General features: G+C 43.7%; 2 protein-coding genes across 15 annotated transcripts in view; one reads left to right on the top strand and one right to left on the bottom strand.

The window, feature by feature from the left end:
- PDE6A (phosphodiesterase 6A) overlaps positions 1-16,035 on the top strand; it is a 123,816-nt gene that overhangs the window by 29,529 nt on the left and 78,252 nt on the right. The window lies entirely within an intron of this gene.
- Positions 1-16,035, bottom strand: part of SLC26A2 (solute carrier family 26 member 2) — an 84,428-nt gene that overhangs the window by 17,536 nt on the left and 50,857 nt on the right. For 3 of the 14 annotated variants that reach the window (XR_006059794.2, XM_012177549.4, XM_060415307.1), the window contains exons 1-2: positions 3,972-4,090; positions 1,778-1,842 (exon numbers count right to left, since the gene is read on the bottom strand). The exons of 2 other annotated variants lie outside the window; for them this stretch is intronic. The gene's annotated coding sequence lies outside the window, so the exon portion shown is untranslated. Of the gene's footprint in view, positions 1-1,777; positions 1,843-3,250; positions 4,091-16,035 lie in introns of those variants that run through there. 9 more of the 14 variants (XM_042249372.2, XM_042249370.2, XM_012177555.4 and 6 more) reach the window with 7 other exon arrangements.

The following is a 16,035-nucleotide window of genomic DNA, read 5'->3' as shown; positions in this document are numbered from 1 at the left end:
AACTGAAAGTTTGTGGAAAACTTGAGAAGTCTTAACATTAACCTAATATTAATGTGAACAAAAAGTCTCTTTTCCTAAGTGGAAAATCTCAGTTAAACTGGGCTGGAATAGGTGTGGACTCTGTTGTTTGGAAATAATTTTCCAGCACTCACACAGCTTTTAAGTAATAGAATCATGATGAGAATCAAGACCTGTCTGATTCAAGCCTACTCTCTGTCTCTGAACAGCTTATTTTGAAACCTTTCAAATATTCAGAAAAGTTGAAAGAATGATACATGGACACTGGTTATTCATAACTCACCCACTTAACAATTCACCAATTGTTAATGTTTTGCTATATCTGTACTACTTTTGCACTCTTTACACATACCAATTGGTTTGTTTGGTGATTTTTCTTTCAACTGTTTGAAAGTTGCAGACACACTTCAGCCTTAAACACTAAATAGAAGCAATGTTTTTAACCACCATCCCATGCTGCCTCTTCTTCAAAAGGAGCATTCATTAACAACATGACATCAAATCATTTGGATACACTCTTCAAAAATCTGCAATAACTCTCTACCTCCTTGAATACAGTCAAATAAGTTTAGTCTTCTCTCTGTGAATAAGCCTGCAGCTGCCTTTCTCTTGCTTCTTTTCATGCACCAGTGTTCCAATCACCAGTCCATGAAAATACTAAACAGCCTTCGTCCTTTGGGGCCCTTGCTCATGTCATTCCTTAGTCTGGAATGCCTTTCCCTTCTGTCTTCATCTGTCTTAGTCCTTTTTCTAATCTTCTAAGTCTCACCTCAAATGCCATAGAAGAAGGGGGCTGAAATTTCACAGGCTGTTTCTCCAACAAATGACATGATATTTAGCACTCAAGTCGCTCAAGTCTCTCAAATACGAGTACCATTTTCAGGACAGACACCAAGTCAACCCAGTGTCTACACACCCAGAATCTAACGCAATGCCTCCAACTTGCCATGTATGGCTACAGATTTATGTTTACTGAAATGAAGAAACAGGTGAAGTTCCAAGTAAATATAGTGAAGACAAAAAAAAAAAATTCCTGGACTTCCCTGGTGGCACAGTGGATAAGAATTTGCCTGCTAATGCAGGGAAGATGGGTTTGATCCCTGGTCTGGGAAGATTCCACATACGGAGGGCAAAGTAAGCCCGTGTGCCACAACTAATGAAGCCCACGTGCCTAGAGCCTGTGCTCTGCAAGAAGAGAAGCCACTGCAATGAGTAGCCTCTGCTTACCGCAACTAAAGAAAGCCAGTGCAAAGCAACCAAGACCCAGAGGAGTTAAAAATTTGTTTAAATAAATAAATAACTTTAAAAAAAAAAACCCTCCTCGGGCTTCCCTGGTGGCTCAGTGGTAAAGATTTTTGCCTGCCAGTGCAGGAAATGTGGGTTTGATCCCTGATCCAGGAAGATCCCACATGCCTCCGAGCAACTAAGCCTGTGTGCCCCAACTACTGAGTCTGTGCTTTAGAGTCCGTGCTCCTTAATAAGAGAAATCACTGCAATGCGAAGCCCAAGCACCACAACTAGAGAAAAGCCCGAGCAGCAACGGAGACCCAGCACAGCCAAACGTAAATAAATAATTTTTTTTAATTCCCTACTTTTCAGTTATCACAAATGATTAACAATGTCCATTAATGTCTGTGATGCAAAAAGAACCACCACCACAAGGCTTATATCAGTAGTATAAGCACTATGATATATTGTTTCTTTTATAAAGCCCAGTATAAGACAAAAGAATAAAATACCCAAGAGGAAAATAACTTACTGTAAAACCATGGTAAAATAAATAGTTCCTTGCACAGCACTACACTGCTTTCAAAGAAATTTCACCTAAATAAGAAAAAAAGAAAAAAAATGTAATAAAAATTTAGTAAGATTTCATCAGCATCTTCCACCTGCCTCCTCAGTAAATCTGAAAATTTACAAGTAAACTTAGAAAATTTAGAGTACGAATTCCTATTCTCCAGTATGAGAAAAATCAAAGTTTAGTCACTTGTTCAACTGGTAGAACCAGATTCTCAATCCTCATTTTCCAATTTCCAAGCTTCCTACTGCTACTGCTAAGTCACCTCAGTCGTGTCCGACTCTGTGTGACCCCACAGACGGCAGCCCACCAGGCTCCTCTGTCCCTGGGATTCTCCAGGCAAGAACACTGGAGTGGGTTGCCATTTCCTTCTCCAAAATGCCATTTCCTTCTCTAAAATACCACACGGACCCCAAATTTGCTTCCTTGCTAAGAGGTCTTAGGAGCTAGTTCAAAGCAGTAATTCTGTGGCCAGGTACTCAACTCATTTCTGAGTCTATTATTAATTTTGATAATTAATGCAGTTTGCAACTGTATCCCCTGTACCTTGAAACTGTATAGGACCTAATAAGAGCTTAACAAGTATTTGTTAAGCAAATGGATGAGTAACAGTTTAAGAGTTATGTTGGTGAAGAAAAGGGAATCACTCCTCCCCCTCCACCCTCATACCCCATAACCAAGTTTGTGTCAAGAAATTAGTTTGGCAAGCATCTATCTAACAATTTATACCCATTAAAAGTAACATCAATTCTCAAAAGGACCCCTAGTGAATCTAATTTAGATCTTGTCAAATCCCAATACATCATCTCTAGATCTTCCTCCAGGAGACAGCAAATTATATTACAATGACCCCCAACACAGAGATCTGTTAAGATGCAGATTCTCAGACAAACCCAGGGATGAGATTCAAGACAGCCCCTTGGGTGATTCTGAGCCAGTAAGTAGACTGTGGGCCATATTTCAAGAATCACTAGGTATGTTCTGAAGTCAGAAAGAACTCTAATCAGATCCCAGCCACACTGTTCAATATCTGTATGGCACCAAGTGAAAAACTTCATTTTACTCAGCATTAATTTCTCACCTGTAAAATGGAGATAACATTTCCTAACTTGCAGTGTTGTTTTAAAACGAAGCCAAGTAAAGTACCTAGCACAGTGCCTAGCACATAGCATTTGCTTAAAAAAATGACAGCTACTAGTCTTCATCCTTTAAGATTACTGAAGAGAGAAAAAAAAAAATGGACTTATTTCTTGCCAACAGCTTTGGCTCTCCATTTCTCATTCACTCAACTTTTGAATACAAGAACTTCTGCTTAACTCAATATCTGATATCACATTAGTTTCAGATTTCACATAAAGAGCCCTAGGAATGAGGAAAAAAGGTTCTAGAATGAGTGTCAGAAAGGAGTTTAAGTCTTGAATGCTTCTAACTCACCGTGGTCCAACAATGTGCACAAAGAAGGGGACCAGTCTAATAGTCTGGATGAGTCTGGAAGAGCTGGGTACAAGTCCTAGCTCTGCAAATGACTTGCTGTGTGACTTCAGCAAGGCTCTGTCCCTTTTTGTGTCCTTTCAGTGTCTCCATCTCACCAGCGAAAGGACTTCAACTTCAGTCTATGAATCCCAAAGAAGCAGAGGTCTGATTTGTACTTAACCTGGTGTGTGGTTTTTAAAACCAAGATAATCAAGTCCTCTCTCCTGCCCAAGGCGAGTTTACCCATCTGAAGTGGTGAAGGTGGCCCTCATCTCCTCGGTCCTGCTCCCAGATATCTGGGTTCTGGATGGCACAAAGAGGACTCCGGCGGAAGAGCCGCACCTTCAGCTACGAGCTGAGGACCACCCGGCGCGTTAGACGCGGAAGGACGAACAGACCTCAAGCGCAGGAGCTGGGTCGGGTTCCCTGGGTGGGGTTCCCTGGGTGGGGATGTGGGACTTCGACGCTGGCCCTGCCTCCGCCCCTGCAGACAGAGGAAATAACCCCGAGGCACGCCCACCTCTCACGGCCCAGCCACGACTGCCCGCAGCGACCGTTGGCGAGGGCTTCCTCCCACCACACGTGGGACGCTGGTGAAGACGACTCCAAGAGGAGCCCGCTGACCGCGCGGAGGCCAGAACTGCTCACTCTCCCCGGGCTCAAGTCCCTCCCCTCGCCTCACCTCTCGAGTCTCGGCCGTACCGTGCGACCCGGCTCCAAGGCGCGTCCTCCGCCGCGGAAGGACTGAGGCGGTAGCGTGGCACGAGCGGAGGTAGCCCATTCCCGGGCCGGGCTCCCTTTAACCCGCCAGTCCCCTCGCCCGCCCATCGCCCTGCCCCAGGAGGAGGTGTGGCCCGGCTGGGCGGGACTGAGACAAGCCGCGAGCAGGCACCCGCCGGGAGGTGCGGAAGGCGACTATAGAGAGAAAATTCAGCATGCGCAGTCACGTGGCACTGCGAGAGAGCGACGCGGCTATCAGCCAATGACGCGGCCAGAACCGGCAAGAGTGCCGCCCCCAAGCCGCTTTCCTCCTCGCGATTGGCTGTCCTGTACAGAAGAAGCCACGCGTTCCTGATTATAAAGGAGATTTCGTCTGTTGAAAGTGGGCAGATCACGGTCCTCTGGCTTACTTCGAGGGTGATGCGAGGACTCGCTATCGGGCGAGACGTGGAAATGCTCTAAGGAGAGCTTAAATTGTTCTTCCTTTAAGAGGGGTATCGTTTTCATCTTCGACTTTTTGGCACCCCTCTCTTTTATTGATAGAGGAAAGAAAGTGCTAGTCTCTCAGTGTCGTGTCCGACTCTTTGCGACCCCATTGGACTATATAGCCCGCCAGGAACTTCTGTCCGTGGGATTTCCCAGGCAAAAATAATGGAGTGGGTTGCCACTTGCTTCTTCAGGGAATCTTCCTGACTCAGGGATTGAACCCAGATCTCTCACATATGCGAGAAGATTCTTTACCATCTGAGCCACCTGGAAAACCCACTGAGAGAAATGGAGGCCCTAAATGGGGAAAGGTCACTACAAAGTAAGAGGGCCTCTTGCCCCAGTTTAACTTACTCTCCACCGAAGGTACCAATACCCAAAGGTTCTTTTAAAGATGTAAATGAGTATATAAAAATAAATATGAAATGTAATTCCTCCGTGGCTTTCCTTGACATTCATATATAATGTCAGATTTCTCCCTATTCCTCCAAAGTCCTCAACGTTCTGGGCCCTGGCTCCTTCCTTGTAACGTCGCAACTCTCCTTCCCTCAGCCCTCTCCTCCATCCTAGCCTCTTTTGCCAAGCTTGTTCTCTTTCTCTACCTAGACACTGACTGGTTCCAGTACCTGGTTTTTACTTATTTCTCCAGTGTCAGCCTAAAGACCTGCCTGCCCTTTCCTTGGCGACTGTCCTGCTCATCACTTTCTAGCATGTAGTCTTCATTTAATTATGTGCCACAAACTAAGCACTATCCGATATAGATTATATGTTCATTTGTTCATTTTCCATCTTGTATTGCCTGTAGGGGGGGGTTCACAGATGATGATTGCATAGAATGATAGGATAGATGGGAGTGAAAGAAAACCAGTGAAGGAAATAAAATGGTTAGCTTCCTTTTCTTCCCTTTTCAAGAACACATTCAAGGAACTCCCTTTCTTATCCTGAGATGAGCCTCAGGTTTCTGTCACCCACCAGCTTCAGAACTTCCAGAGTCACAAGCCATATTAGGATTAGAACACCTGGGTTCTGCTCCTGGTGCAATCCCTTAGCAATGAGGACAAATCGCATAATCTCACCTTTCCAAGAGTAATTAATGGCCCCACACTCAAGAGTCCCGGAGAGGGTCAAGTAAGACAATGGGTAATGTATTTTGTCCACTCCTTATAAGTTGCAAACAAACAGAAGACAACAGTTAACAATTTCTGGTTATTTATTTCTGGATGCACAAAACTTCACATTTATTATCTTATTTAGGCCTCATAGAAGCTTTTGTGGAGAAGGAAATTGCAACCCACTCCAGTACTCTTGCCTAGAGAATCCTGTGGACAGAGGAGCCTGGTGGGCTGTCTGTGGGGTCACACAAAGTCGGACATGACTGAAGCAACTTAGCAGCAGCAGCTGAAGCTTTTGAGGGAGTGTTATGTTATGATTCTCCCTTTATCGGGTGAAGAAATGAGACTCAGAGATGTTAGGTGATTTGTCCACAGTCCCACAGTTATTAATAAATGACAACAGCATGATTTCAATCCAATTATAGCTGCCTGCAAAGCCCACCCTTACCGCTACACTCACTGTGTTAGTCAAATGTAAGACTCTATCCTCATCCCTGTGTGTAATAGATACCACTAAGGACTGGTTTAATATAATAAGGGCTATCATTTTCTGTCTCTTATTCCATACGTTCTCATCAACTTTTGTTGTTTTTGAGTTGCTAAATCGTGTCCTATGGACTATATAATCCACCAGGCTCCTCTGTCCGTGGGATTTCTCAGGAAAGAATATTGGAGCAGGTTGCCATTTCTTTCTCCAGGGCATCTTCCCTACCCAGGGATAGAACGGGCATCTCCTGCATTGCCAGGCAGATTCTTTACCACTAAGCCACATGGAAGCCCCTCATCTACTTTGCAGATGAAGAAATTGCAGCTTGGAATATTGTTACTTAACAGAGCCACTCAACTGACAAGTAGTGGATTCTGAGGTGGGACAGGGAGGGGTTTTCTTTGTTATAGCTGTCTCTCTCCTGAGCCTGTCATTGGTGCCTCTCACACCACTAATTCAGCATCCAGGCTGCTATTTAATGTTGTGGTCCTCTCACCCACTCACATACAAATCCCCAGGGGCCTCATACAGCTAGACATTGGTCCACCATTCCTATTGTACTTCATCATGCTCCAGTTCTCTGCAGCAGGAATCTTAAGGTGTGAAACAGATAGCCAAATCCCTGCTAAAGGAGAGCTGGCTAAGTAATAATCAGCTTTTCCTCAATAACAGCATGTCAGCAGCCCAGCCAGCCAGAACCCAGATCTCTTCACCCCTCCCAACCAAGCCTGAGCATTTTCGTCCCATTGGTCTCAGGGTGCACAGAGGTGACTAGCAGCCAGAGGGTCATTACTCTGTCCCAAACTCTTTTCCAAAGTGTAACTAATGATGTGTTAACTGGGGATGTTATGGGCCAGCAAAGAAGTCATCTCAGGTTAGGGATTACTTCAGGATTCAGTTCCTCAGCCCTTCCTGACTACCCACTCTTCCAGGAAGGACAGGTCACTTCCTCTGAGACTCCACTGTTGAGTGGACTGTTCCTGATTTGCTATTTGGGATTCATTTCTGCTGAAGTCTGCCTCCAATGTGGGAGACCCAGGTTCGATCCCTGGGTCAGGAAGATCCCCTGGAGAAGGAAATGGCGATCCACTCCAGTATTCTTGCCTGGAGAATCCCATGGACGGAGAAGTCCATGGGGTCACAAAGAGTCGGACACGACTGAGCAACTTCACCTCACCTTCTGCTGATATAGCTGTTTTGCTTTTTTCATTTTCTTTTTTTTTTTTCTTTTTAATTTAACTTGATTGTTCTTTGGCAGAACTCACTGGTAGCTCAACTGGTAAAGAATCTGCATGCAATGCAGGAGGCTCCAGTTCGATTCTTGGGTCAGGAAGATCCCCTGGAGAAGGGATAGGCTACCCACTCCAGTATTCTTGCCTGGAGAATCCCATGGACAGAAGAGCCTGGTGGGCTACAGTCCACGAGGTTGCAAAGAGTCGGACACGACTGAGCAACTAACAGTGATTATTCTTAGAAATTGGTAACACTAGTAAACAAGTTCAAAATATCAAAGAGTTTACAATGAAAAGTAGATCTCTCTGCTACACTGTCTATTCTTACCCCAGCATCCCTTTCTGGAGGCAAACACAGCACCAGCTTCCTGTGTTGCCTTCCAGGTTAGTCTATACCAGCAGTTCCCTACTCTGGCTACACATCAGAATCTGTTGGGAAACTTTTAGAAAACAAAAATACTTTGGTCTCATCCTCAGATATTATGATTGAGTTGGGAAAGAGTGGGCTCAGGCACATCAGGTGATGCTTTTTAAAAGCCCACCAGAAGATTCTAACGTACACCTAGGGTTGATAAGCCAGTGATCTATGCATGTACAAGACTCCCCCAATCAACCAATTAGTCACTCTCATATATACTTAAAAAAAAATGGGCAGGGACTTCCCTGGTGATCCAGTGGTTAAGAATCCATCTTGCAATGACAGACATGGGTTCGATCCCTGGTCAGGGAACTAAGATCCCATATGCCTCAGAGCAACTAAATCTGCCTGCTGCAACTACTGAGCCTGCACACTCTGGAGCTTGTGTGCCACAACTAGAGAGTCCATGCACTGCAGTGAAAGATCCCACATGACAGTGAAGATCCTGCATGCTGTCACTAAGACCTGACACAGCAAAATAAATATATAAATTTTTTTTAAGAAATGGGCATAAATTATTATTCTATACTCTTAGAAATTAATAAAACTAAGCTTTGAAGATTCTTTTATCTCAGTGCATAAAGAGCTCCTTTATGAACTATCTATTGCTAAGTAACAAATCACTCCAAAACTTAGTGGCTTAAAATACCAATCGTCATTTTGTTATTTCTCATGGTTGCCGTGGGTCAGAGGTTTGGTAAGAGTTTCCATGGGTGGTTCTGGCTTGGATCTCTGATAGAGCTATATAGTCAGATAGTGGCTAGAGTGGAGACAGGGAATGAAGAAGCTGAAGGCTGAACATCTCTCTTCATGCAGACTCAGGGCCTCACCCTGTGTCTCTCTCTATGGGCTAGTTTAGGCCTCCTCACATCATGGCATTTTCAGGGCAGTCTGTGCTTAAATGACCTCTGAAGACTTCAAAGGTTCCAGTAATAGGATTATGTATAGCCTTTTAGGATCTGGCCTCAAAAGTCACTTACTTGCAAGTCTCAATAAGAGACATGTCCAAGTCACATTGTGAGACGGACATGTGGGATGGAGAAGGAATATCGCTGTGGCTATCCTTGGCCATAGCAGCTTCATGGTATCCCACTCTTTAGGGGGACCATCATTCATGTAAGCATTGATGGACATTTATATTGTTCCCATTCTTTTTAACTAATTAATTAACTTTACTATGCTGGGTCTTAGTTCTGGCATGTGGGCTCTTAGTTGTGGAATCCAGTTCCCTGACCGGGAATTGAACCTGGGCCTCTTTCACTGGTAACAAGGAGTCTTAGCCACAGACCCCCAGGGAAGTCCTCTCCACTTTTCCTCAGCTCCCTCTTCCCCAGTTCCTAGAGGGGGCTTGGCACTTCTTGATCACTTGCCTCTCAAGGATGCTGTGTGGCAGGATAGGAAGTAACTATTCTCAGACTCAAGGAGAGATCCTCTCTTCTTTTTGGCCTTTGAGGGAAATTAGACTGAATTTTCCTGGAGAGAGAAAGAATGGAGGAGGAAAGGAGATTTTTGAAAGCCTGTGCCAAGAGGGCTAGGCTTGGCAGGATCATCAAGTGGCAAGGACGTGGGCCTCGTCCTGCCCTGGGGAGGTGGGAAGGTTTGACACGTGAGTGCCTTTTGGTAGCTCTGGGAGGCTGAAGCCATAGAAATAACCCCAGAACCCTGGCCAAGAAGAGCACTGTTTCAGGGCATTATCAGTTTGGACAAGGGGCCCATGTGTAGATGCAGAATGGACCATAATAAAGGTTACAGGGCTTTTCTCCAGCTGAACTGAGTTAGACCAACAGGTCTTCACGTGACCCTGGGGTGGAACAATGGTCACAGTAATTATTGAGATTGGATATCCTGCCAACACTGTGGGATGGTGACTTGGAACATATACGATTTGATTTGGAGGAAGAAAAGAAATGTGACTCTTACACTGGGGGTGAAGCCGTACAAGTCACCCTTGCTGTAATATTTAGGTACAGAAAGTGATCTGTTATTTGGTGTTTCATAGTGATAACAAGTCCCAGCATTCCAGATTTGCTCTTTCAGGATTCTGAGCTAGGTGCTGTGGGAAATGGTCATTCAAGATGGAACATGATCTCTGCACTAAAATATTGACTTTCTCAACATTTCTTTACTTAAACGCTTTTATTTTTGGATAGCCAGGACAACATCTTGAAAGATTAGTAGTTGAAATTGTTCTTTCTGTTCATATTTTTATTAAAAGATAAGACAATAAGAAAGTGCACAAAGATTTAGCAAATGTTCTTTAAGAATACCAAAGAAAAGAAAAAAAGAAGGAAAAAAATCAGCCTAAATAACCAATAGTTAGAAATATGTTAAATTATGGTACAGCCACCCAGTGGAACTCTGTGAGACCATTAAAAGTCATGTGGTAATGGAATATTTAATGGCACAGAAAGATGTTTACATACATTTAAACAAAATATCTAGGGACTTCCCTGGTGGTGGTCTAGTGGTTAAGACTCCATACCTCCAATGTAAGGAGCAGGGGTTTGATCCCTAGTTGGGGAACTAAGATCCCACATGTTCTGTGGTGCAGCCCAAAAAGTCTTAAACTACCTTTATGGGCTTCCCTGGTGGCTCAGATGGTAAAGAATCTGCCTGCAATGCAGGAGATCTGGGTTTGATCCCTGGGTCAGGAAGATCCCCTGCAGAAGGGAATGGCAATCCACTCCAGTATCCTTGCCTGGAGAATCCCATGGGCAGCAGAGCCTGATGGGCTACAGTCCATAGGGCCACAAAGAGTCAAACATGACTGAATGACTAACATACACTTTTTATTGAGAACTAGCCACAAAGAAAGTTTTATACATACACTGCCACTAAGCCTCACCACAGTTCTATAAAATAAGAATCATTATTGCAATTTGCAATCACAATTGGCAAATGAGAAAATTGAGACCAGAGTTTAGGAAATTGTTTGATCCCTGTTTAGGGAACTAGATCCCACAGACCTCAGCTAAGAGCTCACATACAGCAACTGAAGATCCCAGCACAGACAAATAAATAAAAATTAATATTAAAAAAAGAAGAGAAAATAAAAATGATGTAAAGGTTAAAATGCACCTAAGGAGAAAATTTTTCATGGCTCATCCATCACCCAGGTTAGATCCTCAAAGTAAAACAAAGAGAACTTCACAGACTAGCCACGCTCTGGAGGCAGACTCAACAGGAAACCCATGTAGCTGAATAAAGGCATTACGTCAACATCAGGAGGCAGGACAGTGAGGAACTGACATCAACTCTAGGTCAAGGAAAAGAACAAATGAAATATGGCAGACAGCCAAGATTAAGTATAAAATGAGGGTGTGTTTGTGTGTGTTCGGTCGCTCAGTCGTGTCTGACTCTTTGTGACCCCATGGACAGTAGCCCACCAGGCTCTTCTGTCCGTGGAATTTTCCAGGCAGGAATACTGGAGCAAGTTGCCATTTTCAGCTCCAGGGGATCTGCCTGACCCAGGAATAGAACCCAAGTCTCATGTGTCTCCTGCACTGGCAAGTGGATTCTTTACCATTGTGACGCCTGGGAAGCCATAAAATGAGGATGGAGCCCGACAAAATGAGGCTGGAGGCCATTCCAGCAGTTTCAAGGTGGGGCCGGGAAAACCCTTCCCTTCTATGGCTTCACAGCGGTGGTGCGGTTTGGCAAGCCAGAGGTGAAAGTCCTCCAATCAGGAAATGGAGGCTAAATCAACATTTAATGCCAGTGAAAGGTCCTGAAGGGGGGCACTCAACGCCCAGTGACGTAAAATACCCAGGCTAACGGCACTGTTTCTCAGGCCCTGTCTCCCAGTCAACCAGTGTATCTTCCACACCTTTTTCTTGCTTCTGTACCTACTTCCTTCCCTCCAGTCTCTCAATCCTCATTCTAGGCCAGTTCCTCATTCCTCTGGGAAAATCACAAATCAACTATACCCCAATAAAAATTATTTTTAAAATATTTGCAACCACTTCCTTACCAATAACAGGAATCATCTTCCTATTTAAATGCTGATATTCGAATCCTCTGCCTTGTCCTGGGCTTACCTACTTTCAATGACAAGGACTTGACTATCTTTAAGGTTAATCTTTGATAGTTGTGATAACTAATATTGGTTGGATGACTACTATTAAACTGAACAGTCTGAAACTGCTGTCCCTGGAGGACAAAAATAGTCAAAGAGGAGCAATTTTATATGGTTCAATTTAACATGCACTGGGTACATAGCTGCGCATTACACAATATATTGTTTCATCTCCACAACCACCATGTAAAAGAATTCTAATTTTACAGCTAGCCAAAGTGAGGTCCAGGGATATTGAATAATTTACACACCACCTCTTAAGCACTATGGGTATTGCTTTTTTTTTCCCCTCACTGCCAGGCTTGGGCTATCTTAGTTCCACAGCCAGGGATCAAACCTAGGGCCCTGGCAGTAAGTGCTAAGTCCTAACCACTGAACCACCAGGGAATTCGTTGGTGTTGCCTAATTATAATAACTTTTGTCTCTGACCTACTGGCTTGTCTGGCTCTCTGGTTCCTCACTGAACAAGCTGGCACACTCCACTCCCAATAATCTTTCAGAGCCTCTTCCTAGTTGAACATCCTTAGTTCCCTCATCATTGCTATTAACACAAGTGATGAATAGTGGGGGCCTGTGGACACCATTTCACACAACACTAGGATTTGTGATGGCCACTGACATACAACACAACCCATTCCCGTTCTAGCAGGTCCTGAATTTCAGGCTCCTCTTCTTTCCAAAAGGTGCTTCACAAAACACCTTTCCACACATACATCTCCTTCACCCAGTTGATTCCTTGCTGTGCCCTGTTTCTTTCCTTTATTCCTCCCTCTTTACCTCCTAACTCAGTGTCTTAAAACCGCCTGTGGACCCAGCAGTTCCACTCCTGTGTATATACCTAAGAGAACCAAAAACACATGTCCACGCAAAGACTTGCATAGCTAAAAAGTGAGAACAACCTACATGTCCACCAACTAATAAATGGGAAAATGAAATGTAGTATCTATATCCATCATAATGGAACATTATTCAGTCAGAAAAAAGAATGAAGCTCTGTTACATGCTGCAGTATGGATGAACCTTGAAAATATTATGCTAAATGAGAATGGTCACGTTGCAGGAAGGGGGACCCCTTCCAGGGCCCAAAACTGGGCTCTTGTCTAACACTCGGAAATGAATTGTCAGAGGAGACGTGCTGACAAAGCAAGAGACTTTATTGGGAAAGGGCACCCGGGTGGAGAGCAGTAGGGTAAGGGCACCCAGGAGAACAGCTCTGCCGCGTGGCTCGAAGTCTCGGGTTTTATGGTGATGGGATTAGTTTCTGGGTGGTCTTTGGCCAGTCATTCTAATTCAGTCTTTCCTGGTGGTGCACGCATCGCTCAGCCAAGATGGATGCTAGCAAGAGGGATTCTGGGAAGTGGATGGACACACAATGTCTCCTTTTGACCTTTCCTGAACTCTTCCGGTTGGTGGTGGCTTATTAGTTCTGTATTCCTTATCAGGATCTCCTGTCATAAAACAATGCATGCAAATGGTTACTATGGTGCCTGGCCAGGGTGGGCGGTTTCAATCACTGTGCTTTCCCTAACAGTCAGACACAAGGGCCACACACAGATCGTAGAATTCTATTTATATGAAATGTCCAGAATAGATAAATCCATAGAGAAGGTAGATTAGTAGTTACCGGAGGATAAGAAAATAGATTAGTGGGGGCACAACATATGAAATACACTAAAAACCACAGAATTATACCCTTTAAAAAGATGTTTTTATGTAACGTGAATTTTATCTCAATAAACACAAATTTTAAAATCACCTATGATTTGAGTCACCTAAATTTTCAAAGCTTTTCAATTTTCTTTTCAGTGAAATATAGATCTTGGGGTAGAGATTATGTTAAATAAATAGTTCCAGCTCTTCTTCCAGGAGGATCCTTTGGCAAGGCTTGTGGTCAGAAACAGACAGGTCAACCATCTGGTCAGTCTTCCCTCATTCCAGCCCGTTCGGAGTCCTGGAACCAGGAGTGCTAGAGATGATGTTATTCAACTCTTCTGTTTTGTTCTTAGGAAAATCAACAGAGCCTTGAGAGAAGACAGAACCTTTCCAAGGTCATAGAATGAGTCAGTGGCATTGTTGGGTCTACAGTCATGTTTTCTCCTTTCAAGTAGAACATGTTCGTGTTTAGACTGGACAGAAAGCATTCTCTCCTATGCGTACTGGTAGCCCCTGTTTCCAATGAAAGAAGCTTCAAATTTCCTTCACTGACATCTGAAATCAGGCCCATTGAACAGGCTTATAGGAGGTGACCTGATGCAAATACTAGCTTATCCCTACCTAGCCAACAATTAGCACTAAAATTTGTTAGCAGGTTTGACTGTCTCATTCTGGCATATTGAAAAATGAGGTAAAAATAGATTTCTTGCAAAAGAGTTGCTTATATTCCCAGCCAGAACTAAGCCTGGTGGGCATATGACAGGAAAGGACCTGGCTGGGCTGTTTTAGAGACTTTTTAAAATGGGTAAAGCTTTACTCCTATCCTCAAAGACTTTGAGTTTGATGAGAGTACAAATGTATAGAAATGACACAGACTAGATTGTAGAAAGTCCTATTGACATGGAAGCAAACCAATAGTTTGGAGTTCAAAGTAGAAAAAGTCTAACTGCAGCATAAAGAATCCATGGTGGAAACAGCATTTGCACTGGGTGGTATGGGACAGGTCAAAGGCTCAGCAAGAATCAAGAGGCAAAGTCAGAGAGAATGAAAAACACTAGGGTGGAGCTTAGAGGATGTGTAGAGAAACTGCGCAAAATAAAATAAGAAGGAATATTGGGGTCAAATTTCGGAGTGCTATTTATGTCAGGATTAAGAAAGATTGCTCAATTTTTTGAGGGGCTCAGGGGTAAGAACAGCCTCACACACTCTGATAGAGCCTCTTAGAGCAAATTTTGCATTATGTATTCAAACCCTTAGATAGCTGCAAGCTCTTTGGGCCTGGGGTTTCACTTCTAGATATTTCCACTAAGAAATGTAAGTGTTCATTACAGCATAATTTATACTACTAGAAAATTAGAAACAGCACAGCAGTGGAGCAGTTGTTCTCAGTAGGAATAATTTGATCTCAGGGGACATTTGGAAATGTCTGGAAATGTTTTTTATTTCCACAACTTAAAGGGGAGGAAGTGCTACTGGCATCTAGTGGGTAGAGGCCAGGAATGTTGCTAAACATCTTTATAGTATACAGGACAGCTTCCCACAACAAAGAATTACTGAGCCCAAAATGTCAAGGTTGAGAATATATATATAGATATAGATAGGTATGGAAAGGTTTAAAAATATACAGAGAATATTGGCGATGATAATATCTGGAATTATGTTTTATTTCAATTTTTTCCTTTGTGACTTCCTGAACTTTCTAAATTTTAATCAAGAATATATAGGACTTTGTGGGACTTCCCTGGTGGTCCAATAGTTAGTTAGGAATCTGTCTTTCAATGCAGTGGATGAGGGTTCAATCCCTGGTTGGGGAACTAAGATTCCAGATGCTGCAGGACAACTAAGCCCACATGCCACTACTAGAGTAAAGCCCATACACCTCAGGGAAGACCCGGTGCAGCCAAAAAAAGAAATACAGGACTTTGTGTTAGACAAGAGTAATATAATTCAGTTTGAGTCCAGGGGACGAAGGTTTAAGTCCTGGTCTGAGTCCAAGAATCAGGAGTGCCAACATCTACGGGCAGGAGAAGATATATGTCCCCGCTCAAGCAGAGGGCCGATTCACCCTCCCCTCACCTTTTTTTTTTTTTTTCCTATTCAATCTCCTGATGGATTGGGGAATGCTCACCTGTGCTGGGGAGGGTAAAATTCATTACGTTGTCTACTGACTCCACTAATCTCTTCTGAAACACCCTTAATGACAAACCCAGAAGTAATGTTTTACTAGCTACCTGGGCTTCCTTTAGCCCAACTAACACATAAAATGAACCACCACGAACATCATTTAAAAACAACATTACTGAGCATCAAGGATTATGCAAAGCCTCAGGAATCAGTCCTGACAGGTGCCTGCCCTCACTGGAGCGAGCTCACAGTAAAGAGAAGACACAGAGTAGACAAACATAGAACAAGGAAACATGTTTTATTAGTAATAAAGGAAATAAATGGATGATATGACAGGCAGGAATTGGGGAGAGAGTGATTGGGGCTCCTTGAGATAAGACAGTTAAGGGTGACTAGCATGAGCTGAGACCTTGAGGCTGAGGAGCTGGTGAGCCAGGGA

This window comes from Ovis aries, chromosome 5 (genome assembly GCF_016772045.2).
Source record: "Ovis aries strain OAR_USU_Benz2616 breed Rambouillet chromosome 5, ARS-UI_Ramb_v3.0, whole genome shotgun sequence".
Lineage (NCBI taxonomy): Eukaryota > Metazoa > Chordata > Mammalia > Artiodactyla > Bovidae > Ovis > Ovis aries.
Note: the sequence above shows the minus strand (reverse complement) of the source record. Positions and strands in the feature narration are given on the sequence as shown.